Source organism: Oncorhynchus gorbuscha, unplaced genomic scaffold (genome assembly GCF_021184085.1).
Source record: "Oncorhynchus gorbuscha isolate QuinsamMale2020 ecotype Even-year unplaced genomic scaffold, OgorEven_v1.0 Un_scaffold_922, whole genome shotgun sequence".
Classification (NCBI taxonomy): domain Eukaryota; kingdom Metazoa; phylum Chordata; class Actinopteri; order Salmoniformes; family Salmonidae; genus Oncorhynchus; species Oncorhynchus gorbuscha.
This window is the reverse complement of record NW_025745880.1, coordinates 75,099-103,001: the sequence shown is the minus strand read 5'-3', so window position 1 is coordinate 103,001 and position 27,903 is coordinate 75,099. Positions and strand designations below refer to the sequence as shown.

General features: G+C 46.2%; 1 pseudogene; it reads left to right on the top strand.

The window, feature by feature from the left end:
- LOC124020807 overlaps positions 1–27,903 on the top strand; it is a 105,449-nt pseudogene that overhangs the window by 9,469 nt on the left and 68,077 nt on the right.

Sequence of the window (27,903 nt, the reverse complement as noted above, 5' to 3'; positions counted from 1 at the left end):
TCCACTTCCCTTCTGGTTCCTTGTCTCCTCGTTCCTTGTCTCCTCGTTCCTTGTCTCCTCGTTCCTTGTCTCCTCATTCCTTCTCTCCTCTACCCTTCTCGTTCCTTGTCTCCACTTCTCTTCTCTTTCCTTGTCTCCTCGTACCTTGTCGCCACTTCCCTTCTCGTTCCTTGTCTCCTCGTTCCTTGTCTCCTCGTTCCTTGTCTCCACTTCCCTTCTCGTTCCTTGTCTGCTCGTTCCTTGTCTCCTCGTTCCTTCTTTCCTCTACCCTTCCACCCTCTTCTGTCATCCTTTTTCTTTCTAACCTTATTGCCATGACTCTCAGATGACTTATTGTACATGTAAGTATGAATGACTATGTGAATTCTGACTTATCTATCCTAAAACCTCTTATTACAGGTGACATCATCTCACCTGGGCTAAAACCTGTTATTTCAGGTGACCTCATCCCATCTGTCCTAAAACCTCTTATTACAGGTGACATCATCTCACCTGCGCTAAAACCTGTTATTACAGGTGACCTCATCCCATCTATCCTAAAACCTGTTATTACAGGTGACCTCATCCCATCTGGGCTAAAACCTGTTATTACAGGTGACCTCATCGCATCTGGGCTAAAACCTGTTATTACAGGTGACCTCATCCCATCTGGGCTAAAACTTGTTATTACAGGTGACCTCATCCCATCTGGGCTAAAACCTGTTATTACAGGTGACCTCATCCCATCTGGGCTAAAACTTGTTATTACAGGAGACCTCAGCCCATCTGGGCTGAAACCTGTTATTACAGGTGGCCTCATCTCATCTGTCCTAAAACCTCTTATTACAGGTGACCTCATCCCATCTATCCTAAAACCTGTTATTGCAGGTGACCTCCTCCCATCTGGGCTAAAACCTGTAATTACAGGTGACCTCATCCCATCTGGGTTAAAACCTGTAATTACAGGTAACCTCATCCCATCTGGGTTAAAACCTGTAATTACAGGTAACCTCATCCCATCTGGGTTAATACCTGTAATTACAGGTAAACTCATCCCATCTGGGTTAATACCTGTAATTACAGGAAACCTCATCCCATCTGGGTTAAAACCTGTAATTACAGGTAAACTCATCCCATCTGGGTTAAAACCTGTAATTACAGGTGACCTCATCCCATCTGGGTTAAAACCTGTAATTACAGGTGACCTCATCCCATCTGGGTTAAAACCTGTAATTACAGGTGACCTCATCCCATCTGGGTTCAAACCTGTAATTACAGGTGACCTCATCCCATCTGGGTTCAAACCTGTAATTACAGGTGACCTCATCCCATCTGGGTTCAAACCTGTAATTACAGGTGACCTCATCCCATCTGGGTTAAAACCTGTAATTACAGGTAACCTCATCCCATCTGGGTTAAAATCTGTAATTACAGGTAACTTCATCCCATCTGTCACGGACTTATAAGTACCACTTGTTTTTGTTGTTGACTCCCATCTGTGCTTATTGAACCCTCATCCATCTGTGTTTAATGAACCCTCATCCATCTGTGTTTTAATGAACCCTCATTCATCTGTGTTTTAAATAACCCTCATCCATCTGTGTTTAATGAACCCTCATCCATCTGTGTGTTTATGAACCCTCATCCATCTGTGTTTTAATGAACCCTCATCCACCTGTGTTAATTGAACCCTCATCCATCTGTGTTTAATGAACCCTCATCCATCTGTGTTTAATGAACCCTCATCCATCTGTGCTTAATGAACCCTCATCCATCTGTTTTAATGAACCCTCATCCATCTGTGCTTAATGAACCCTCATCCATCTGTGCTTATTGAACCCTCATCCATCTGTGCTTAATGAACCCTCATCCATCTGTTTAATGAACCCTCATCCATCTGTGCTTAATGAACCCTCATCCATCTGTTTTAATGAACCCTCATCCATATGTGCTTAATGAACCCTCATCCATCTGTGCTTAATGAACCCTCATCCATTTGTGTGTTAATGAACCCTCATCCATTTGTGCTTAATGAACCCTCATCCATCTGTTTAATGAACCCTCATCTGTCATTGTTTAATGAACCCTCATCCATCTGTTTAATGAACCCTCATCCATCTGTGTGTTAAGGAACCCTCATCCATCTGTGTTTAATGAACCCTCATCCATCTGTTTAATGAACCCTCATCCATCTGTTTAATGAACCCTCATCCATCTGTTTAATGAACCCTCATCCATCAGTGTTTAATGAACCCTCATCCATCTGTGTTTTAATGAACCCTCATACATCTGTGTTTTAATGAACCCTCATCCATCTGTGTTTTAATGAACCCTCATCCATCTGTTTAATGAACCCTCATCCATCTGTTTAATGAACCCTCATCCATCTGTGTTTAATGAACCCTCATCCATATGTGTTTAATGAACCCTCATCCATCTGTGTTTAATGAACCCTCATCCATGTGTTTAATGAACCCTCATCCATCTGTTTAATGAACCCTCATCCATCTGTGTTTAATGAACCCTCATCCATCTGTGTTTAATGAACCCTCATCCATCTGTTTAATGAACCCTCATCCATCTGTGTTTAATGAACCCTCATCCATCTGTTTAATGAACCCTCATCCATCTGTGTTTAATGAACCCTCATTCATCTGTTTAATGAACCCTCATCCATCTGTTTAATGAATCCTCATCCATCTGTGCTTAATGAACCCTCATCCATCTGTTTAATGAACCCTCATCCATCTGTGTGTTTATGAACCCTCATCCATCTGTTTAATGAACCCTCATTCATCTGTTTAATGAACCCTCATCCATCTGTTTAATGAACCCTCATCCATCTGTGTTTAATGAACCCTCATCCATAGTGACAGTGTGTTTTCTACTTTTGTCTGTATCCTCCACTTCCTCTTTAACTCGTCTTTCTGTCCGTACTACAGGTCTGCCTTGGCAGCTCGCCATCTTGTCGTCGTCGTTGACCGGCCGGACCATCGCACTCCCTCCTGCACGCCCAGATCCTTCTCCGAGAGTGACTGCTCACGCTCAGAGACACACCACGTTCGAGCCTTACGCCAGCACGGCGCTCTACACTAGGTAGGCCGCCTTTGCTTGTTGGTGTCACTCAGAATCTGTCAACATCACCGAGTCTGACAATCAATTCTTCTGCGATTCCTTGCATCCTGTCTCCTAGCGTCTTGTTTGAAACGTATTGGAGGAGAAGGCTCAAGGTCCCGCCCCTCAGACCTTCTTCTCCAATACTTTTTGAGGAAGAGTCGAGCACAGATGAATTGAGAGAGAGCCTGCAGTGCCACCTACAGATGCCGTATCTTAATTTGACCCAGTTTTTCACAGCAGGAAAATAATCCTGCGGCAACAGGAAATGTGAATTATTATGTGGATTATAATTATATACATGTTTTGTGGTGGTTGATATATTTCTCATTAGGGCAAAATAACATCTGACATTTTTTTAAGTGGAAAATTTATAAACATTAGCAACCTTTTTTAAAACATTGAATACACTACAAAAAAATTCCTGCAACAACATGATGATCAAATGAAGATCCTATATCTGTAGTAGGTCACTTACAGTAGTCTGCCCTCAGTGACCAAAGCTGTGAATCAGTGATACCAGTCTAGAGGAGTAGATCTGTGATCTCTCTCTCTCATGTCTTTATTTAGAGACGGAGAGCCAGAATCTTTGGCCGGCCGGCCTCGCTTGCCCTCTCCTGGGCTCTCTGAAGACCATGATGATGATGAAGAGGAGGAGGAGGACTTAGAGAGATCGGGTCTGTCAGATGAAGATAGTCATGTCTACCAGTCTCTGGATCGCCGGGGGAGAAGTCCGACCAGAGACGGATATGACATCTACGCCCGGCCTGTAAAACAGGTAGGAAGAGTTTGGGTCATGACCTCTACACCCGGCCTGTAAAACAGGTAGGAAGAGTTTGGGTCATGACCTCTACACCCAGCCTGTAAAACAGGTAGGAAGAGTTTGGGTCATGACCTCTACACCCGGCCTGTAAAACAGGTAGGAAGAGTTTGGGTCATGACCTCTACACCCGGCCTGTAAAACAGGTAGTAAAACTGTATGTGGTATGTAGGTAATACAATGTTTGTCCTGAATACAGTGTTGTGTTTGGGGCAAATCCCATACAACACATTACTGAGTATCACTCCTCATATGTTCAAGCATAGTGGTTGCTGCATCATGTTATGGGTATGCTTGTCATTGTTAAGGACTGGGGAGTTTTTCAGGATTAAAATAAAATGGAATGGAGCTAAGCACAGGCACAATCCTAGAGGAAAACCTGGTTCAGTTTGCTTTCCACCAGACACTGGGAGATGAAATCACCTTTCAGCACGACAATAACCTACAACGCAAGGCCACATCTACACTGGGAGAGGAGTTCACCTTTCAGCAGGACATTAACCTAGAACACAAGGCCACATCTACACTGGGAGATGAATTCACCTTTCAGCAGGACAATGACCTAAAACTCAAGGCCACATCTACACTGGAGTTGCATACTTAGAAGATAGTTAATGTTCTTGAGTGGCCGAGTTATAGTTTTAACTGAAATCTACTTGGAAATCTATGTCAAGACCTGAAAAGGTTTGTCTAGCAATGATCAACACCCAATTTGACAGAGCTTGAAGCATTTATAAAATAATAATGGGCCAATGTTGGACAATCCAGGTGTGGAAAGCTCTTAGGCCCAGTTCTGGAGGACTCTGGGGTAGAAAAGGACTCTGGGGTAGAAAAGGACCCATCTCAGTCCTCTTTAAAGTGAACTCTGGGGTAGAAAAGGACCCATCTCAGTCCTCTTTAAAGTGAACTCTGGGGTAGTAAAGGACCATGGGGTAGAAAAGGACCCATCTCAGTCCTCTTTAAAGTGAACTCTGGGGTAGAAAAGGACTCATCTCAGTCCTCTTTAAAGTGAACTCTGGGGTAGAAAAGGACCCATCTCAGTCCTCTTTAAAGTGAACTCTGGGACAGAAAAGGACCCATCTCAGTCCTCTTTAAAGTGAACTCTGGGGTAGAAAACGACCCATCTCAGTCCTTTTTAAAGTGAACTCTGGGGCAGAAAAGGACTCTGGGGCAGAAAAGGACTCTGGGGTAGAAAAGGACTCTGGGGCAGAAAAGGACTCTGGGGCAGAAAAGGACTCTGGGGTAGAAAAGGACTCTGGGGCAGAAAAGGACTCTGGGGTAGAAAAGAACTCTGGGGCAGAAAAGGACTCTGGGGCAGAAAAGGACTCTGGGGTAGAAAAGGACTCTGGGGTAGAAAACTGATGTCTCTTGACTTTGAGGACTCAACTCTTCTGCCAGTTCACACCTATTTTGTGCGCTATGTACAGTGCCTTGCAAAAGTATTCACCCCCTCGGTGTTGTTCCTATTCTGTTGCATTACAACCTGTAATCTAAATGGATTTCATATAATGGACAAACACAAAATAGTCCAAATTGGTGAAATGAAAAAAATAACTTGTTTCGAAAAAAAAAAACTGAAATGTGGTGTGTGGATATTCACCCCCTTTGCTATGAAGCCCCTAAATAAGATCTGGTGCAACCAATTACCTTCAGAAGTCACATAATTATTCAAATAAAGTCCACCTGTGTAACATGATCTGTCACATAATCTCAGTATATAAACACCTGCTCTGAAAGGTACCAGAGTCTGCAACACCACTAAGCAAGGGGCACCACCAAACACCTGCTCTGAAAGGCCCCAGAGCCTGCAACACCACTAAGCAAGGGGCACCACCAAACACCTGCTCTGAAAGGCACCAGAGTCTGCGACACCACTAAGCAAGGGGCACCACCAAACACCTGCTCTGAAAGGCCCCAGAGTCAGCAACACCACTAAGCAAGGGGCACCATGAAGACCAAGGAGCTCCCCAAACAGGTCGGGGACAAAGTTGTGGAGAAGTACAGATCAGGGTTGGGTTATAAAACAATATCAGAAACTTTGAACACCCCACGGAGCACCATTAAATCCATTATTATAAAAATGTAAAGAATATGGCACCACAACAAACCTGCCAAGAGAGGGCCGCCCACCAAAACCCAGGCAAGGAGGGCCGCCCACCAAAACCCAGGCAAGGAGGGCCGCCCACCAAAACCCAGGCAAGGAGGGCCGCCCACCAAAACCCAGGCAAAGAGGGCCGCCCACCAAAACCCAGGCAAGGAGGGCCGCCCACCAAAACCCAGGCAAGGAGGGCCGCCCACCAAAACCCAGGCAAGGAGGGCCGCCCACCAAAACCCAGGCAAGGAGGGCCGCCCACCAAAACCCAGGCAAGGAGGGCCGCCCACCAAAACCCAGGCAAGGAGGGCCGCCCACCAAAACCCAGGCAAGGAGGGCCGCCCACCAAAACCCAGGCAAGGAGGGCCGCCCACCAAAACCCAGGCAAGGAGGGCCGCCCACCAAAACCCAGGCAAGGAGGGCCGCCCACCAAAACCCAGGCAAGGAGGGCCGCCCACCAAAACCCAGGCAAGGAGGGCATTAATCAGAGAGGCAACACAGAGACCAAAGACCCTGAAGTGGCTGTGGGGAAAAAGAAGCCATTGCTTAAAGAAAGAAATACACTAAAGGTGTTCGCCAAAAGGCACTGTGGGAGACTCCCCAAACAGATGGAAGAAGGTACTGTGGGAGACTCCCCAAACAGATGGAAGAAGGTACTGTGGGAGACTCCCCAAACATATGGAAGAAGGTACTGTGGGAGACTCCCCAAACAGATGGAAGAAGGTACTGTGGGAGACTCCCCAAACATATGGAAGAAGGTACTGTGGGAGACTCCCCAAACAGATGGACGAAGGTACTGTGGGAGACTCCCCAAACATATGGAAGAAGGTACTCTGGGAGACTCCCCAAACATATGGAAGAAGGTACTGTGGGAGACTCCCCAAACATATGGAAGAAGGTACTGTGGGAGACTCCCCAAACAGATGGAAGAAGGTACTGTGGGAGACTCCCCAAACATATGGAAGAAGGTACTGTGGGAGACTCCCCAAACAGATGGACGAAGGTACTGTGGGAGACTCCCCAAACATATGGAAGAAGGTACTCTGGGAGACTCCCCAAACATATGGAAGAAGGTACTGTGGGAGACTCCCCAAACATATGGAAGAAGGTACTGTGGGAGACTCCTCAAACATATGGAAGAAGGTACTGTGGGAGACTCCCCAAACATATGGAAGAAGGTACTCTGGGAGACTCCTCAAACATATGGAAGAAGGTACTGTGGGAGACTCCCCAAACATATGGAAGAAGGTACTATGGGAGACTCCTCAAACATATGGAAGAAGGTACTGTGGGAGACTCCCCAAACATATGGAAGAAGGTACTCTGGGAGACTCCCCAAACATATGGAAGAAGGTACTGTGGGAGACTCCCCAAACATATGGAAGAAGGTACTGTGGGAGACTCCTCAAACATATGGAAGAAGGTACTGTGGGAGACTCCCCAAACATATGGAAGAAGGTACTCTGGGAGACTCCTCAAACATATGGAAGAAGGTACTGTGGGAGACTCCCCAAACATATGGAAGAAGGTACTGTGGGAGACTCCCCAAACATATGGAAGAAGGTACTGTGGGAGACTCCCCAAACATATGGAAGAAGGTACTGTGGGAGACTCCCCAAACAGATGGAAGAAGGTACTGTGGGAGACTCCCCAAACATATGGAAGAAGGTACTGTGGGAGACTCCCCAAACATATGGAAGAAGGTACTGTGGGAGACTCCCCAAACAAATGGAAGAAGGTACTGTGGGAGACTCCTCAAACATATGGAAGAAGGTACTGTGGGAGACTCCTCAAACATATGGAAGAAGGTACTGTGGGAGACTCCCCAAACATATGGAAGAAGGTACTGTGGGAGACTCCCCAAACAAATGGAAGAAGGTACTGTGGGAGACTCCCCAAACATATGGAAGAAGGTACTGTGGGAGACTCCCCAAACACATGGAAGAAGGTACTGTAGGAGACTCCCCAAACATATGGAAGAAGGTACTCTGGTCAGATGAGACTCAAATTCAGCTTTTTTGCCATCAAGGAAAACACTATGTCTGGCGCAAACCCAAAACCTCTCATCACAGTGAAGCATGGTGGTGGCAGCACCATGCTGTGGGGATGTTTTTAATCGGCAGGGACTGGGAAACTGGTCAGAATTGAAGGAATGATGGATGGTGCTAAATACAGGGAAATTCTTGAGGGAAACTTTTTCAGTCTTCCAGAGATTTGAGACTGGGACGGAGGTTCACCTTCCAGCAGGACAATGACCCTAAGCATACTGCTGAAACAACACTCGACTGGTTTAAGGGGAAACATTTAAATATATTGGAATGGCCTAGTCAAAGCACAGACCTCAATCCAATTGAGAATATGTGGTATGACTTAAAGATTGCTGCACACCAGCGTAACCCATCCAACTTGAAGGAGCTGGAACAGTTTTGTCTTGAAGAATCGGCAAAAATCCCAGTGGCTTGATGTGCCAAGCTTATAGAGACATACCCCAGGAGACTTGCAGCTGTAATTGCTGTAAAAAGTGGCTCTACAAAGTATTGCCTTTGTGGGGGGGTTAATATCTATGCACGCTCAAGTTCAGTTTTTTTGGCTGTCTTGTTTGTTTCACAATAAACTATATTTTGCATCTTCAGGCATATTGTGTAAATCAAATGATACAAACCCCCGAAAAATCCATTTGAATTCCAGGTTGTAAAGGCAACAAAATAGTTAAAATGCCAAGGGCGGGTTGAGTACTCCGTAAGCCGCTGTAGGCGGTTGGGGCGTTGACAGTGCTGCTGCAACCTTTAAGGGCCAACCAACCCGTAACCCCATAACTGGCTCTGAATTAAAGATACTCTTTAAAAAGATATGACTCTGTCTGAGAGGAACGAGCCAAGGGGGGTTGAATACTCCGTAACAGCAGCTCTAAATGGCAATTCTACTGTCTTCTCTTTAAACTCTGAATGGCAATTCAACTGTCTTCTCTTTAAACTCTGAATGGCAATTCAACTGTCTTCTCTTTAAACTCTGAATGGCAATTCAACTGTCTTCTCTGTAAACCCTGAATGGCAATTCAACTGTCTTCTCTTTAAACCCTGAATGACAATTCAACTGTCTTCCCTGTAAACTCTGAATGGCAATTCAACTGTCTTCTCTTTAAACCCTGAATGACAATTCAACTGTCTTCTCTGTAAACCCTGAATGGCAATTCAACTGTCTTCTCTGTAAACCCTGAATGGCAATTCAACTGTCTTCTCTGTAAACCCTGAATGGCAATTCAACTGTCTTCTCTGTAAACCCTGAATGGCAATTCAACTGTCTTCTCTGTAAACCCTGAATGGCAATTCAACTGTCTTCTCTTTAAACTCTGAATGGCAATTCAACTGTCTTCTCTGTAAACCCTGAATGGCAATTCAACTGTCTTCTCTTTAAACCCTGAATGGCAATTCAACTGTCTTCTCTTTAAACCCTGAATGACAATTCAACTGTCTTCTCTGTAAACCCTGAATGGCAATTCTACTGTCTTCTCTTTAAACTCTGAATGGCAATTCAACTGTCTTCTCTGTAAACCCTGAATGGCAATTCAACTGTCTTCTTTTTAAACCCTGAATGGCAATTCAACTGTCTTCTCTTTAAACTCTGAATGGCAATTCAACTGTCTTCTCTGTAAACCCTGAATGGCAATTCAACTGTCTTCTCTTTAAACCCTGAATGGCAATTCAACTGTCTTCTCTTTAAACTCTGAATGGCAATTCAACTGTCTTCTCTGTAAACCCTGAATGGCAATTCAACTGTCTTCTCTTTAAACCCTGAATGGCAATTCAACTGTCTTCTCTTTAAACCCTGAATGGCAATTCAACTGTCTTCTCTTTAAACTCTGAATGGCAATTCAACTGTCTTCTCTGTAAACCCTGAATGGCAATTCAACTGTCTTCTTTTTAAACCCTGAATGGCAATTCAACTGTCTTCTCTTTAAACTCTGAATGGCAATTCAACTGTCTTCTCTGTAAACCCTGAATGGCAATTCAACTGTCTTCTCTTTAAACCCTGAATGGCAATTCAACTGTCTTCTCTTTAAACTCTGAATGGCAATTCAACTGTCTTCTCTGTAAACCCTGAATGGCAATTCAACTGTCTTCTCTTTAAACCCTGAATGGCAATTCAACTGTCTTCTCTTTAAACCCTGAATGGCAATTCAACTGTCTTCTCTTTAAACCCTGAATGGCAATTCAACTGTCTTCTCTTTAAACCCTGAATGGCAATTCAACTGTCTTCTCTTTAAACCCTGAATGGCAATTCAACTGTCTTCTCTGTAAACCCTGAATAGCAATTCAACTGTCTTCTCTTTAAACCCTGAATGGCAATTCAACTGTCTTCTCTTTAAACTCTCAAGCTGTGTTGTGTTGTGGTAAATCCTTGTCTCTGTTTTCCAGAGTGATGTTCTGTCAGAGGGCAGAGAGGAGACTGATGACTCTGCCTTCGACATAGTGTCCCCTCTACCCCCAGGTTGGTCCCCCCCCCACACCAAACACACTGTCTGCACTCACTATTCAGATTATAAAATATAAAATAAAGCTCTGTATTTCAACAGATTTTTCCATAATTCATATAGCTCTGTTTTCCAGAGGAAGCTGAGGTTCTACAGATGTTTCCATAATTAATATAGCTCTGTTTTCCAGAGGAAGCTGAGGTTCTACAGATGTTTCCATAATTAATATAGCTCTGTTTTCCAGAGGAAGCTGAGGTTCTACAGATGTTTCCATAATTAATAAAGCTCTGTTTTCCAGAGGAAGCTGAGGTTCAACAGATGTTTCCAACACCAGTTCAGAAGGTAAAACAATTATTTTTTTTAAATCTTTCTGCTGTCATTTTTTCCTTGAGATTGAATGCATCCCAAATTATTCCCTATATAGTGCACTACTTTAGACCAGAGCCCTATTCCCTATGTAGTGGTACTACTATTGACCAGAGCCCTATTCCCTATATAGTGGTACTACTATAGACCAGAGCCCTATTCCCTATATAGTGGTACTACTATAGACCAGAGCCCTATTCCCTATATAGTGGTACTACTTTAGACCAGAGCCCTATTCCCTATATAGTGGTACTACTATTGACCAGAGCCCTATTCCCTATATATTGGTACTACTATAGACCAGAGCCCTATTCCCTATATAGTGGTACTACTATAGACCAGAGCACTATTCCCTATATAGTTCACTACTTTAGACCAGAGCCCTATCCCCTATATAGTGGTACTACTATAGACCAGAGCCCTATTCCCTATATGTGGTACTACTATAGACCAGAGCCCTATTCCCTATATAGTGGTACTACTATAGACCAGAGCCCTATTCCCTATATAGTGGTACTACTATAGACCAGAGCCCTATTCCCTATATAGTGGTACTACTATAGACCAGAGCACTATTCCCTATATAGTTCACTACTTTAGACCAGAGCCCTATCCCCTATATAGTGGTACTACTATAGACCAGAGCCCTATTCCCTATATGTGGTACTACTATAGACCAGAGCCCTATTCCTATATAGTGGTACTACTATAGACCAGAGCCCTATTCCCTATATAGTGGTACTACTATAGACCAGAGCCCTATTCCCTATATAGTGGTACTACTTTAGACCAGAGCCATATTCCCTATGTAGTGGTACTACTATAGACCAGAGCCCTATTCCCTATATAGTGGTACTAATATAGACCAGGGCCCTATTCCCTATATAGTGGCACTACTATAGACCAGATCCCTATTCCCTATATAGTGGTACTACCATAGACCAGAGCCCTATTCCCTATATAGTGGTACTACTATAGACCAGAGCCCTATAGCACCCCCCCCCCCCCCCGCCAAGCCGCACTGCTTCTCGACACACTGCTCGCTTAACCCGGGAAGCCAGCCGCACCAATGTGTCGTCGGAAACACAGTACATCTTTGACTGATTGATTGATGAGATACTCTACCTCAGGCGAACAAAACCTCGAGACTTCCTTGAATATTTGATTTTGCGCACCAGCTGTTATTTACAAATAGACACGGACCTCCACCCCCTTGTCTTACCGGAGGCAGCTGTTCTGTCTTGCCGAAGCACAGAAACACAGCATACAGAGGCCTGTTAGGCCTGACCCTGACCCTGACCCTGGCCCTGACCCTGACCCTGAGGCAGCTGTTCTGTCCTGCCGAAGCACAGAAACACAGCATACAGAGGCCTGTTAGGCCTAACCCTGACCCTGACCCTAACCCTACCCTGACCCTGAGGCAGCTGTTCTGTCTTGCCGATGGAAACACAGCGTACATTATCAGGACAGAGACAGAGAAACCAGACACACGTTCCCTCAATATGATCAGGACAGAGAAACCAGACACACGCTCCCCCAACATCATCAGGACAGAGAAACCAGACACACGCTCCCCCAACATCACCAGGACAGAGAAACCAGACACACGCTCCCCCAACATCACCAGGACAGAGAAACCAGACACACGCTCCCCCAACATCATCAGGATAGAGAAACCAGACACACGCTCCCCCAACATCATCAGGACAGAGAAACCAGACATACGTTCCCCCTACATCATCAGGACAGAGAAACCAGACATACGTTCCCCCAACATGATCAGGACAGAGAAACCAGACACACGCTCATTGCTCACACGGAGCACTCCAAACTCTAAATGAAACCAAAACTCACAAGATTAGCAGGTTGTGATCTCTGCAAACAACGTTTCCACAAAAAAATATATATATCAAAGGAAGGCCGTAGTGGAGAGAGACGGGGCGGAGGCCATAGTGGAGAGAGACGGGGCGGAGGCCGTTGTGGAGAGACAGGATGGAGGCCTTTGTGGAGAGACGGGGCGGAGGCCGTTGTGGAGAGACGGGGCGGAGGCCGTTGTGGAGAGACGGGGCGGAGGCCGTAGTGGAGAGAGACGGGCGGAGGCCGTAGTGGAGAGAGACGGGGCGGAGGCCGTAGTGGAGAGAGACGGGGCGGAGGCCGTAGTGGAGAGAGACGGGGCGGAGGCCGTAGTGGAGAGAGACGGGGCGGAGGCCGTAGTGGAGAGAGACGGGCGGAGGCCGTAGTGGAGAGAGACGGGGCGGAGGCCGTAGTGGAGAGACGGGGCGGAGGCCGTAGTGGAGAGAGAAGGGGCAGAGGCCGTTGTGGAGAGAGACGGGGCGGAGGCCGTTGTGGAGAGAGACGGGGCGGAGGCCGTTGTGGAGAGAGACTGGGCGGAGGCCGTTGTGGAGAGAGACGGGGCGGAGGCCGTAGTGGAGAGAGACGGGGCGGAGGTCGTTGTGGAGAGAGACGGGGCGGAGGTCGTTGTGGAGAGAGACGGGGCGGAGGCCGTTGTGGAGAGAGACGGGGCGGAGGCCGTTGTGAGAGAGACGGGGCGGAGGCCGTTGTGGAGAGAGACGGGGCGGAGGCCGTTGTGGAGAGAGACGGGGCGGAGGCCGTTGTGGAGAGAGACGGGGTGGAGGCCGTAGTGGAGAGAGACGGGGCGGAGGCCGTTGTGGAGAGAGACGGGGCGGAGGTCGTTGTGGAGAGACTGGTTCGCCACACACCCCTCCCCTTTTCTCAAGATTATAAATTATACTCAAGACACATTATCTTCTCAATATCTGAGATGCTTTTCACTGACAGCCTCAACTCAGTAATCAGCTAGGTTTATTGCCACCTGCCCTGCACAAATTGCGAGCTTCCCAGTAGGCATATGCCTACGAGCTTGTGATCTGAAACAATCTACAGGTATTGTTTTTAAAGAAGCTTACTGATCCCTGATTCCACTGTGGCGAAGTCGAGCTTTCTAGGGAAGTATTTTTGAATGATTTTCTTTCTTTCTGTAGAGACCCACCCCAATGCCATTTCTCTCCTGTTCTATTGGTTTTCATATCAACTTTCTTTCGTTGTCCAGAAGACAAAGGCACAATCCTGGTTATATTATCAACCCATCCTGGTTATATTATCAACCCATCCTGGTAATATTGTCAACCCATCCTGGTCATATAATCAACCCATCCTGGTCATATTATCAACCCATCCTGGTCATATTATCAACCCATCCTGGTCATATTATCAACCCATCCTGGTTATATTATCAACCCATCCTGGTCATATTATTATCAACCCATCCTGGTCATGTTATTAACAACCCATCCTGGTCATATTATTATCAACCCATCCTGGTCATGTTATTAACAACCCATCCTGGTCATATTATCAACCCATCCTGGTCATATTATTATCAACCCATCCTGGTCATGTTATTAACAACCCATCCTGGTCATATTATCAACCCATCCTGGTCATATTATTATCAACCCATCCTGGTCATGTTATTAACAACCCATCCTGGTCATATTATTATCAACCCATCCTGGTCATATTATCAACCCATCCTGGTCATATTATTATCAACCCATCCTGGTCATATTATTATCAACCCATCCTGGTCATGTTATCAACCCATCCTGGTCATGTTATCAACCCATCCTGGTCATATTATCAACCCATCCTGGTCATATTATTATCAACCCATCCTGGTCATATTATCAACCCATCCTGGTCATAATAACAACCCATCCTGGTTATATTATCAACCCATCCTGGTCATATTATTATTAACCCATCCTGGTCATGTTATTAACAACCCATCCTGGTCATGTTATTAACCCATCCTGGTCATATTATCAACCCATCCTGGTCATATTATTATCAACCCATCCTGGTCATATTATCAACCCATCCTGGTCATATTATCAACCCATCCTGGTCATATTATCAACCCATCCTGGTCATATTAATATCAACCCATCCTGGTTATATTATCAACCCATCCTGGTCATATTATCAACCCATCCTGGTCATATTATCAACCCATCCTGGTCATATTATCAACCCATCCTGGTCATATTATCAACCCATCCTGGTCATATTATCAACCCATCCTGGTTATATTATCAACCCATCCTGGTCATATTATTATCAACCCATCCTGGTCGTATTGGGAGTACTGGAGTTGGGCTTTTGGTGGTAATGGAGGACTGGAGTTGTACTGTGCATTCATATCTCTCTCTTTCTTTCTCTCATGATCCCTCTTACAATCCCTCTCTCTCCCCCAGGCCACACCGTCCAAACTGAAGCAGAGGCCTTCATCTTGGTCTCGTAGAAGCATGCCTTCCCCAGGTAAGGACTTGTCTTTGGTCCAGTGAACACCGCCTATAAAAACACTCCCATTTCATTTACCAAATGGTAGGATTATAATTCCCATCCTTTCCATACCAGCTATCTATCACCTAGCCTAGATCAGCCTACTGTCTATCACCTAGCCTAGATCAGCCAACAGTCTAACACTGTAAGGGCAGCTATTATCTCTCTCCCCTCTCTCTATCCACTCTCTTTCTCTCCCCTCTCATTGTCTATCTAATTGCCAGTAGTTGTATATTTCAGAGGGAGGTGATGAGAGGAATTACACTGACTCTGTGTGTACACCTGAACTACTTCTTCTCTCAGATTTGACAGAAGACAGCTTCCGTGCATCTAAGAACAGGTCTTCAGCCCAGAAGAACAAGAGTTCAGGAAGCAGGAGAGATGGACCATCAGGTAGACAGTGGTACTTAGAGTCAGGACACAGTGGTACTTAGAGTCAGGACACAGGAGAGATGGACCATCAGGTAGACAGTGGTACTTAGAGTTCAGGAAGCAGGAGAGATGGACCATCAGGTAGACAGTGGTACTTAGAGTCAGGACACAGGAGAGATGGACCATCAGGTAGACAGTGGTACTTAGAGTCAGGACACAGGAGAGATGGACCATCAGGTAGACAGTGGTACTTAGAGTCAGGACACAGGAGAGATGGACCATCAGGTAGACAGTGGTCCTTAGAGTCAGGACACAGGAGAGATGGACCATCAGGTAGACAGTGGTACTTAGAGTCAGGACACAGGAGAGATGGACCATCAGGTAGACAGTGGTACTTAGAGTCAGGACACAGGAGAGATGGACCATCAGGTAGACAGTGGTACTTAGAGTCAGGACACAGTGGTCCTTAGTCAGGACACAGTGGTCCTTAGTCAGGACACAGGAGAGATGGACCATCAGGTAGACAGTGGTACTTAGAGTTCAGGACACAGGAGAGATGGACCATCAGGTAGACAGTGGTACTTAGAGTCAGGACACAGGAGAGATGGACCATCAGGTAGACAGTGGTACTTAGAGTTCAGGAAGCAGGAGAGATGGACCATCAGGTAGACAGTGGTACTTAGAGTCAGGACACAGTGGTCCTTAGTCAGGACACAGTCACCCTTAGAGTCAGGACACAGGAGAGATGGACCATCAGGTAGACAGTGGTACTTAGAGTCAGGACACAGGAGAGATGGACCATCAGGTAGACAGTGGTACTTAGAGTCAGGACACAGGAGAGATGGACCATCAGGTAGACAGTGGTCCTTAGAGTCAGGACACAGTGGTCCTTAGAGTTCAGGAAGCAGGAGAGATGGACCATCAGGTAGACAGTGGTACTTAGAGTCAGGACACAGTGGTCCTTAGTCAGGACACAGTCACCCTTAGAGTCAGGACACAGGAGAGATGGACCATCAGGTAGACAGTGGTACTTAGAGTCAGGACACAGGAGAGATGGACCATCAGGTAGACAGTGGTACTTAGAGTCAGGACACAGGAGAGATGGACCATCAGGTAGACAGTGGTACTTAGAGTCAGGACACAGGAGAGATGGACCATCAGGTAGACAGTGGTACTTAGAGTCAGGACACAGGAGAGATGGACCATCAGGTAGACAGTGGTACTTAGAGTCAGGACACAGGAGAGATGGACCATCAGGTAGACAGTGGTACTTAGAGTCAGGACACAGGAGAGATGGACCATCAGGTAGACAGTGGTACTTAGAGTCAGGACACAGGAGAGATGGACCATCAGGTAGACAGTGGTACTTAGAGTCAGGACACAGGAGAGATGGACCATCAGGTAGACAGTGGTACTTAGAGTCAGGACACAGGAGAGATGGACCATCAGGTAGACAGTGGTACTTAGAGTCAGGACACAGGAGAGATGGACCATCAGGTAGACAGTGGTACTTAGAGTTCAGGAAGCAGGAGAGATGGACCATCAGGTAGACAGTGGTACTTAGAGTCAGGACACAGTGGTCTTTAGAGTCAGGACACAGTGGTCCTTAGAGTCAGGACACAGTGGTCCTTAGAGTCAGGACACAGTCGCCCTTAGAGTCAGGACACAGTCACCCTTAGAGTCAGGACACAGTGGTCCTTAGAGTTCAGGAAGCAGGAGAGATGGACCATCAGGTAGACAGTGGTACTTAGAGTCAGGACACAGTGGTCCTTAGTCAGGACACAGTCACCCTTAGAGTCAGGACACAGGAGAGATGGACCATCAGGTAGACAGTGGTACTTAGAGTCAGGACACAGGAGAGATGGACCATCAGGTAGACAGTGGTACTTAGAGTCAGGACACAGGAGAGATGGACCATCAGGTAGACAGTGGTACTTAGAGTCAGGACACAGGAGAGATGGACCATCAGGTAGACAGTGGTACTTAGAGTCAGGACACAGTGGTCCTTAGAGTCAGGACACAGTGGTCCTTAGAGTCAGGACACAGTGGTCCTTAGAGTCAGGACACAGTCGCCCTTAGAGTCAGGACACAGTCACCCTTAGAGTCAGGACACAGTGGTCCTTAGTCAGGACACAGGAGAGATGGACCATCAGGTAGACAGTGGTACTTAGAGTCAGGACACAGTGGTACTTAGAGTTCAGGAAGCAGGAGAGATGGACCATCAGGTAGACAGTGGTACTTAGAGTCAGGACACAGTGGTCCTTAGAGTCAGGACACAGTGGTCCTTAGTCAGGACACAGTCACCCTTAGAGTCAGGACACAGTCACCCTTAGAGTCAGGACACAGTGGTCCTTAGTCAGGACACAGGAGAGATGGACCATCAGGTAGACAGTGGTACTTAGAGTCAGGACACAGTGGTCCTTAGTCAGGACACAGGAGAGATGGACCATCAGGTAGACAGTGGTACTTAGAGTCAGGACACAGTGGTCCTTAGAGTCAGGACACAGTGGTCCTTAGAGTCAGGACACAGTGGTCCTTAGTCAGGACACAGTCACCCTTAGAGTCAGGACACAGTCACCCTTAGAGTCAGGACACAGTCACCCTTAGAGTCAGGACACAGTCACCCTTAGAGTCAGGACACAGTCATCCTTAGAGTCAGGACACAGTGGTCCTTAGAGTCAGGACACAGTGGTCCTTAGAGTCAGGACACAGTGGTCCTTAGAGTCAGGACACAGTGGTCCTTAGTCAGGACACAGTGATCCTTAGAGTCAGGACACAGTCGCCCTTAGAGTCAGGACACAGTGGTCCTTAGAGTCAGGACACAGTCATCCTTAGAGTCAGGACACAGTCGCCCTTAGAGTCAGGACACAGTGGTCCTTAGAGTCAGGACACAGTCACCCTTAGAGTCAGGACACAGTCACCCTTAGAGTCAGGACACAGTCACCCTTAGAGTCAGGACACAGTCACCCTTAGAGTCAGGACACAGTCATCCTTAGAGTCAGGACACAGTCATCCTTAGAGTCAGGACACAGTCATCCTTAGAGTCAGGACACAGTCATCCTTAGAGTCAGGACACAGTCATCCTTAGAGTCAGGACACAGTCATCCTTAGAGTCAGGACACAGTCATCCTTAGAGTCAGGACACAGTCATCCTTAGAGTCAGGACACAGTGGTCATTAGAGTCAGGACACAGTCACCCTTAGAGTCAGGACACAGTGGTCCTTAGAGTCAGGACACAGTGGTCCTTAGAGTCAGGACACAGTGGTCCTTAGAGTCAGGACACAGTGGTCCTTAGAGTCAGGACACAGTGGTCCTTAGTCAGGACACAGTCATCCTTAGAGTCAGGACACAGTGGTCCTTAGAGTCAGGACACAGTCACCCTTAGAGTCAGGACACAGTCACCCTTAGAGTCAGGACACAGTCACCCTTAGAGTCAGGACACAGTCACCCTTAGAGTCAGGACACAGTCACCCTTAGAGTCAGGACACAGTCACCCTTAGAGTCAGGACACAGTCACCCTTAGAGTCAGGACACAGTCATCCTTAGAGTCAGGACACAGTCATCCTTAGAGTCAGTCAGGACACAGTCGTCCTTAGAGTCAGTCAGGACACAGTCGTCCTTAGAGTCAGGACACAGTCATCCTTAGAGTCAGGACACAGTCACCCTTAGAGTCAGGACACAGTCGTCCTTAGAGTCAGTCAGGACACAGTCGCCCTTAGAGTCAGGACACAGTCGTCCTTAGAGTCAGTCAGGACACAGTCGTCCTTAGAGTCAGTCAGGACACAGTCGTCCTTAGAGTCAGGACACAGTCGTCCTTAGAGTCAGGACACAGTCGTCCTTAGAGTCAGGACACAGTCGTCCTTAGAGTCAGGACACAGTCGTCCTTAGAGTCAGGACACAGTCGTCCTTAGAGTCAGGACACAGTCGTCCTTAGAGTCAGGACACAGTCGTCCTTAGAGTCAGGACACAGTCGTCCTTAGAGCCAGGACACAGTCGTCCTTAGAGCCAGGACACAGTCACCCTAATAGTCAGGACACAGTCACCCTTAGAGTCAGTCAGGACACAGTCGTCCTTAGAGTCAGTCAGGACACAGTCGTCCTTAGAGTCAGTCAGGACACAGTCGTCCTTAGAGTCAGTCAGGACACAGTCGTCCTTAGAGTCAGGACACAGTCATCCTTAGAGTCAGGACACAGTCATCCTTAGAGTCAGTCAGGACACAGTCGCCCTTAGAGTCAGGACACAGTCATCCTTAGTCAGTCAGGACACAGTCGTCCTTAGAGTCAGGACACAGTCATCCTTAGAGTCAGGACACAGTCATCCTTAGTGTTATATATCTGTGTTGTCTGGACCTCACAGTATTATATATCTGTGTTGTCTGGACCTCACAGTGTTATATATCTGTGTTGTCTGGACCTCACAGTATTATATATCTGTGTTGTCTGGACCTCACAGTATTATATATCTGTGTTGTCTGGACCTCACAGTATTATATATCTGTGTTGTCTGGACCTCACAGTATTATATATCTGTGTTGTCTGGACCTCACAGTATTATATATCTGTGTTGTCTGGGCCTCACAGTATTATATATCTGTGTTGTCTGGACCTCACAGTATTATATATCTGTGTTGTCTGGACCTCACAGTGTTATATATCTGTGTTGTCTGGACCTCACAGTATTATATATCTGTGTTGTATGGACCTGGCCTCACAGTATTATATATCTGTGTTGTCTGGACCTCACAGTATTATATATCTGTGTTGTCTGGTCCTCACAGTGTTATATATCTGTGTTGTCTGGGCCTCACAGTATTATATATCTGTGTTGTCTGGACCTCACAGTGTTATATATCTGTATTATCTCATCAACTCTATTTCTTTCCTTTTCCTCTTTGCTGTCTTTCTGTCTGTGTGTCTCTCTCTGTGTCTCTCTGTCTGTGTCTCTCTGTCTGTGTCTCTCTGTCATTGTGTGTCTCTGTCTGTGTCTCTCTGTCATTGTGTGTCTCTGTCTGTGTGTCTCTCTGTCTGTGTGTCTCTGTCTGTGTGTCTCTGTCTGTGTGTCTCTGTCTGTGTCTCTCTGTCATTGTGTGTCTCTGTCATTGTGTGTCTCTGTCTGTGTGTCTCTGTCTGTGTGTCTCTGTCTGTGTGTCTGTGTCTCTCTGTCTGTGTGTCTCTGTCTGTGTGTCTCTGTCTGTGTGTCTCTGTCATTGTGTGTCTCTGTGTGTCTGTGTCTCTGTCATTGTGTGTCTCTCTGTCTGTGTGTGTCTCTGTCTGTGTGTGTCTCTGTCTGTGTGTCATGTTGTGTCTCTGTCTGTGTGTCTCTGTCTGTGTGTCTCTGTCTGTGTGTCTCTGTCATTGTGTCTCTCTGTGTCTCTGTCTGTGTCTCTGTCATTGTGTGTCTCTCTGTCTGTGTGTCTCTCTGTCTGTGTGTCTCTCTGTCTGTGTGTGTCTCTGTCTGTGTGTGTCTCTGTCTGTGTGTGTCTCTGTCTATGTGTGTCTCTGTCTGTGTTTCTCTGTCTGTGTCTCTGTCTGTGTCTGTGTCTCTGTCTGTGTGTCTCTGTCTGTGTGTGTGTTGTGTCTTGCTGTGCTGTGCCATACACCTTGCCACACTCAGAGGCCAGCAGTGCCTACAGAGAGGTTCTGGACATGCAGAAGGAGATGGTTCGGTCTTTAACAGAGCAGAACCAGGCCCTGGGGGCAGACAGGAGGGTGCTGGAGCAGAGGTGTACAGAACAGAGCCTGCAGCTGCAGAGGAGCCACCAGAGGGTCCAGAGTCTGGAGCGGGAACTCAGCAAGGCCCCTGTCCCTACAGCAGGTGGGGTGGATACTGGGGGGTGAGGGGGCAAGAGGGAGAGGACCTAAGGTGGGGTGGAAGGGGGGGACAAGGAGAGAAAAACCCTGGGGCCGTGGGAGACTGGGGGCCGTGAGAGACTGGGGGCCGTGAGAGACTGGGGGCCGTGAGGGACGGGAGAGACTGGGGGCCGTGAGAGACTGGGGGCCGTGAGGGACGGGAGAGACTGGGGTCCGTGAGAGACTGGGGGCCGTGAGGGACGGGAGAGACTGGGGGCTGTGAGAGACTGGGGGACGGGAGAGACTGGAGAGACTGGGGGCTGTGAGAGACTGGAGAGACTGGGGGCTGTGAGAGACTGGAGAGACTGGGGCTGTGAGAGACTGGAGAGACTGGGGGCTGTGAGAGACTGGAGAGACTGGGGGCTGTGAGAGACTGGGGGCTGTGAGAGACTGGGGGCTGTGAGAGACTGGGGGCTGTGAGAGACTGGGGGCTGTGAGAGACTGGGGGCCGTGAGAGACAGGAGGGGAGGGACTGGGGGCCGTGAGAGACTGGGGGCCGTGAGAGACTGGGGGCCGTGAGAGCGAGGAGGTGAGAGACTGGGGGCTGTGCGAGACAGGAGGGGAGGGACTGGGGGCCGTGAGAGACTGGGGGCCGTGAGAGCGAGGAGGTGAGAGACTGGGGGCTGTGAGAGACAGGAGGGGAGGATGGGAGAGACTGGGGTCCGTGAGAGACTGGGGGCTGTGAGAGACTGGGGGCTGTGAGAGACAGGAGGGGAGGAGGGGAGAGACTGGGGGCCGTGAGAGACTGGGGGCTGTGAGAGACAGGAGGGGAGGAGGGGAGAGACTGGGGTCCGTGAGAGACTGGGGTCCGTGAGAGACAGGGGTCCGTGAGAGACTGGGGGCCGTGAGAGACTGGGGGGAGGAGGGGAGAGACTGGGGGCTGTGAGAGACAGTGGTCCGTGAGAGACTGGGGGCCGTGAGAGACTGGGGGGAGGAGGGGAGAGACTGGGGGCCGTGAGAGACAGGAGGGGAGGAGGGGAGAGACTGGGGCCGTGAGAGACTGGGGCCATGAGAGACTGGGGGCCGTGAGAGCCTGGGGTGGAGGAGGGGAGAGCCTGGGGGCCGTGAGAGACTGGATAGGGGAGGGGAGAGACTTGTGTTCTGCATTGTACTTCCTGTGTGGACCAGACACTGACTGTAGCTCCCCCTGTAGGTGAACAGGCAGAGCTGCTGAGTCTGAGGCAGCAAGCCCAGGAGGTGGTCGACGAGAACGACAGCCTGAAGATGACCGTCCATCGCCTCAACGTGGAGCTCAGCCGCTACCAGACACGCTTCAGACCCCTGAGCAAAGAAGAGGTAACTATAACTACCCTAACTATAACTACCCTAACTATAACTACCCTAACTATAACTATACCTACCCTAACTATACCTACCCTAACTATACCTACCCTAACTATACCTACCCTAACTATACCTACCCTAACTATACCTACCCTAACTATAACTACCCTAACTATACCTATACCTACCCTAACTATAACTACCCTAACTATACCTACCCTAACTATAACTATACCTACCCTAACTATACCTACCCTAACTATACCTACCCTAACTATAACTACCCTAACTATACCTACCCTAACTATAACTACCCTAACTATAACTATACCTACCCTAACTATACCTACCCTAACTATACCTACCCTAACTATACCTACCCTAACTATAACTACCCTAACTATACCTACCCTAACTATAACTACCCTAACTATAACTACCCTAACTATAACTACCCTAACTATACCTACCCTAACTATAACTACCCTAACTATAACTATACCTACCCTAACTATACCTACCCTAACTATAACTACCCTAACTATAACTATAACTACCCTAACTATAATGTGGTTCTGGATGTATTGATGTACTGTAGTAATGTGGTTCTGGATGTATTGATGTACTGTAGTAATGTGGTTCTGGATGTACTGTAGTAATGTGGTTCTGGATGTATAGATGTAATGTGGTTCTGGATATATTGATGTAATGTGGTTCTGGATGTATAGATGTACTGTAGTAATGTGGTTCTGGATGTATTGATGTACTGTAGTAATGTGGTTCTGGATGTATAGATGTACTGTAGTAATGTGGTTCTGGATGTATTGATGTAATGTGGTTCTGGATGTATTGATGTACTGTAGTAATGTGGTTCTGGATGTATAGATGTACTGTAGTAATGTGGTTCTGGATGTATTGATGTAATGTGGTTCTGGATGTATTGATGTACTGTAGTAATGTGGTTCTGGATGTATTGATGTACTGTAGTAATGTGGTTCTGGATGTATTGATGTAATGTGGTTCTGGATGTATAGATGTACTGTAGTAATGTGGTTCTGGATGTATTGATGTACTGTAGTAATGTGGTTCTGGATGTATAGATGTACTGTAGTAATGTGGTTCTGGATGTATTGATGTAATGTGGTTCTGGATGTATAGATGTACTGTGGTTCTGGATGTACTGTAGTAATGTGGTTCTGGATGTATTGATGTACTGTAGTAATGTGGTTCTGGATATATTGATGTACTGTAGTAATGTGGTTCTGGATGTATAGATGTAATGTGGTTCTGGATGTATTGATGTACTGTAGTAATGTGGTTCTGGATGTATTGATGTACTGTAGTAATGTGGTTCTGGATGTATAGATGTACTGTAGTAATGTGGTTCTGGATGTATAGATGTACTGTAGTAATGTGGTTCTGGATGTATTGATGTAATGTGGTTCTGGATGTATAGATGTACTGTAGTAATGTGGTTCTGGATGTATGTAGTAATGTGGTTCTGGATGTACTGTAGTAATGTGGTTCTGGATGTATAGATGTACTGTAGTAATGTGGTTCTGGATGTATTGATGTACTGTAGTAATGTGGTTCTGGATGTATTGATGTACTGTAGTAATGTGGTTCTGGATGTACTGTAGTAATGTGGTTCTGGATGTATTGATGTACTGTAGTAATGTGGTTCTGGATGTATAGTATAATGTGGTTCTGGATGTATTGATGTACTGTAGTAATGTGGTTCTGGATGTATTGATGTACTGTAGTAATGTGGTTCTGGATGTACTGTAGTAATGTGGTTCTGGATGTATTGATGTACTGTAGTAATGTGGTTCTGGATGTATTGATGTACTGTAGTAATGTGGTTCTGGATGTATTGATGTACTGTAGTAATGTGGTTCTGGATGTATTGATGTACTGTAGTAATGTGGTTCTGGATGTATTGATGTACTGTAGTAATGTGGTTCTGGATGTATTGATGTACTGTAGTAATGTGGTTCTGGATGTATTGATGTACTGTAGTAATGTGGTTCTGGATGTATTGATGTAATGTGGTTCTGGATGTATTGATGTAATGTGGTTCTGGATGTACTGTAGTAATGTGGTTCTGGATGTACTGTAGTAATGTGGTTCTGGATGTATTGATGTACTGTAGTAATGTGGTTCTGGATGTATAGATGTACTGTAGTAATGTGGTTCTGGATGTATAGATGTACTGTAGTTGTGGTTCTGGATGTACTGTAGTAATGTGGTTCTGGATGTATTGATGTACTGTAGTAATGTGGTTCTGGATGTATTGATGTACTGTAGTAATGTGGTTCTGGATGTATAGATGTACTGTAGTAATGTGGTTCTGGATGTATAGATGTACTGTAGTAATGTGGTTCTGGATGTATTGATGTACTGTAGTAATGTGGTTCTGGATGTACTGTAGTAATGTGGTTCTGGATGTATGGATGTACTGTGTATTGATGTAATGTGGTTCTGGATGTATTGATGTACTGTAGTAATGTGGTTCTGGATGTACTGTAGTAATGTGGTTCTGGATGTATGTAGTAATGTGGTTCTGGATGTATAGATGTACTGTAGTAATGTGGTTCTGGATGTATAGATGTAATGTGGTTCTGGATGTATTGATGTACTGTAGTAATGTGGTTCTGGATGTACTGTAGTAATGTGGTTCTGGATGTATAGATGTACTGTAGTAATGTGGTTCTGGATGTATAGATGTAATGTGGTTCTGGATGTATAGATGTACTGTAGTAATGTGGTTCTGGATGTATAGATGTACTGTAGTAATGTGGTTCTGGATGTATAGATGTACTGTAGTAATGTGGTTCTGGATGTATTGATGTACTGTAGTAATGTGGTTCTGGATGTATAGATGTACTGTAGTAATGTGGTTCTGGATGTATAGATGTACTGTAGTAATGTGGTTCTGGATGTATAGATGTACTGTAGTAATGTGGTTCTGGATGTATAGATGTATGTGGTTCTGGATGTATTGATGTACTGTAGTAATGTGGTTCTGGATGTACTGTAGTAATGTGGTTCTGGTATTGATGTACTGTAGTAATGTGGTTCTGGATTCTGGATGTACTGTAGTAATGTGGTTCTGGATGTATAGATGTACTGTAATGTGGTTCTGGATGTATAGATGTACTGTAGTAATGTGGTTCTGGATGTATAGATGTACTGTAGTAATGTGGTTCTGGATGTATAGATGTACTGTAGTAATGTGGTTCTGGATGTATAGATGTACTGTAGTAATGTGGTTCTGGATGTATAGATGTACTGTAGTAATGTGGTTCTGGATGTATAGATGTACTGTAGTAATGTGGTTCTGGATGTATAGATGTACTGTAGTAATGTGGTTCTGGATGTATAGATGTACTGTAGTAATGTGGTTCTGGATGTATAGATGTACTGTAGTAATGTGGTTCTGGATGTACTGTAGTAATGTGGTTCTGGATGTATAGATGTACTGTAGTAATGTGGTTCTGGATGTATAGATGTACTGTAGTAATGTATGTAATGTAATGTGGTTCTGGATGTATAGATGTACTGTAGTAATGTGGTTCTGGATGTATAGATGTACTGTAGTAATGTGGTTCTGGATGTATAGATGTACTGTAGTAATGTGGTTCTGGATGTATAGATGTACTGTAGTAATGTGGTTCTGGATGTATAGATGTACTGTAGTAATGTGGTTCTGGATGTATAGATGTACTGTAGTAATGTGGTTCTGGATGTATAGATGTACCTGTCCATGCCTTTCAGAGCTCCAGGACCCATGGCCTGCCACTTAAAGGATCTGCTCCTCCCTGGCTGGTCAGTCACTCAGACATTCTCATGGATTCCACCTCTAGAAACAGTGGCATTTTCTTCTGCTATGTATACCAGTGAATTATGAGCCCTATCCTTAGCTACCCTCAGCGATCCTTAGCTATCCCTGGCGATCCTTAGCTATCCACGGTGATCATTAGCTATCCCTGGCAATCCTTAGCTATCCCTGGCGATCCTTAGCTATCCACGGTGATCATTAGCTATCCCTGGCGATCCTTAGCTATCCCTGGCGATCCTTAGCTATCCCTGGCGATCCTTAGCTATCCCTGGCGATCATTAGCTATCCCCGGCGATTATTAGCTATCCCCGGCGATCCTTAGCTATCCCTGGTGATCCTTAGCTATCCCTGGTGATCCTTAGCTATCCCTGAACGTAATTTGCGAACCGATTGCTATCCTTAGCAATCCTTAAAGCCCAGTTCAGAGACAACAGATGACATGAGACGAGATTAGATAAAACTAGCTATTCTTAGAATGTTGTGTTGTACGACAGCTGACGAAAGACGGGGCTTTCGGATCGAGGAGACGAGACGTGCAGTCGAGACCATTTCCGCGATAACGGTTCCTCGTTACGTCGACGTGATGAAACAAAGTTGCTACTTGTTATAGCAAGTTACTGTAACAAAACGAGTATCAGGAAATACGTGTAACAGTGTAGACTTTATGACTTGTCAGATGAATATCAGCAAGCTAGGCTAGCTATCTGCAGCAGAATAGGTAGGTAGATCTCTACTTGGTTAGCTAGCTAGCTGCTTGGCTGTGTGCAGAACATTAGTTCACTGGCTTCTGATTGTCCAAATGGATCCGTCTCGTCTCAAGACTTTAGCTAAAGGTATTTGACCTGTTGAATGTCGGAAACTCCAGCCGACGACATGAGACGTTTTAAAACCGGACCGTTCAGATGAAGCAAACTTTGTTCTAAAACTCCTTCAGACCGTCGTCTCGTCTTACGTATCTGAACTGGGCTTTAACGAAGTTTAGAGGTCAATTTTGGATTCCTTTCTCTGCATGTTGAACGAGTGGATTACTCAAAATCGATGGCGCCAACTAAACAGACTTTTGGGATATAAAAGAACGATTTTATCTAACAAAATAACACTACATGTTGTAGCTGGGACCCTTTGGATGACAAACCAGAGGAAAGATTTCCAAAACTAAGTTAATATTTAAATCGCCTTTTGTGAATTTATGAAACCTGTGCCGGTGGAAAAATATTTTGATGTGGGGCGCCGTCCTCAACCAATCAGATGGCATGCTTTCTCTGTAATGGGCGCCGTCCTCAACCAATTAGATGGCATGTTTTCTCTGTAATGGGCGTCGTCCTCAAACAATCTCATGGCATGCTTTCT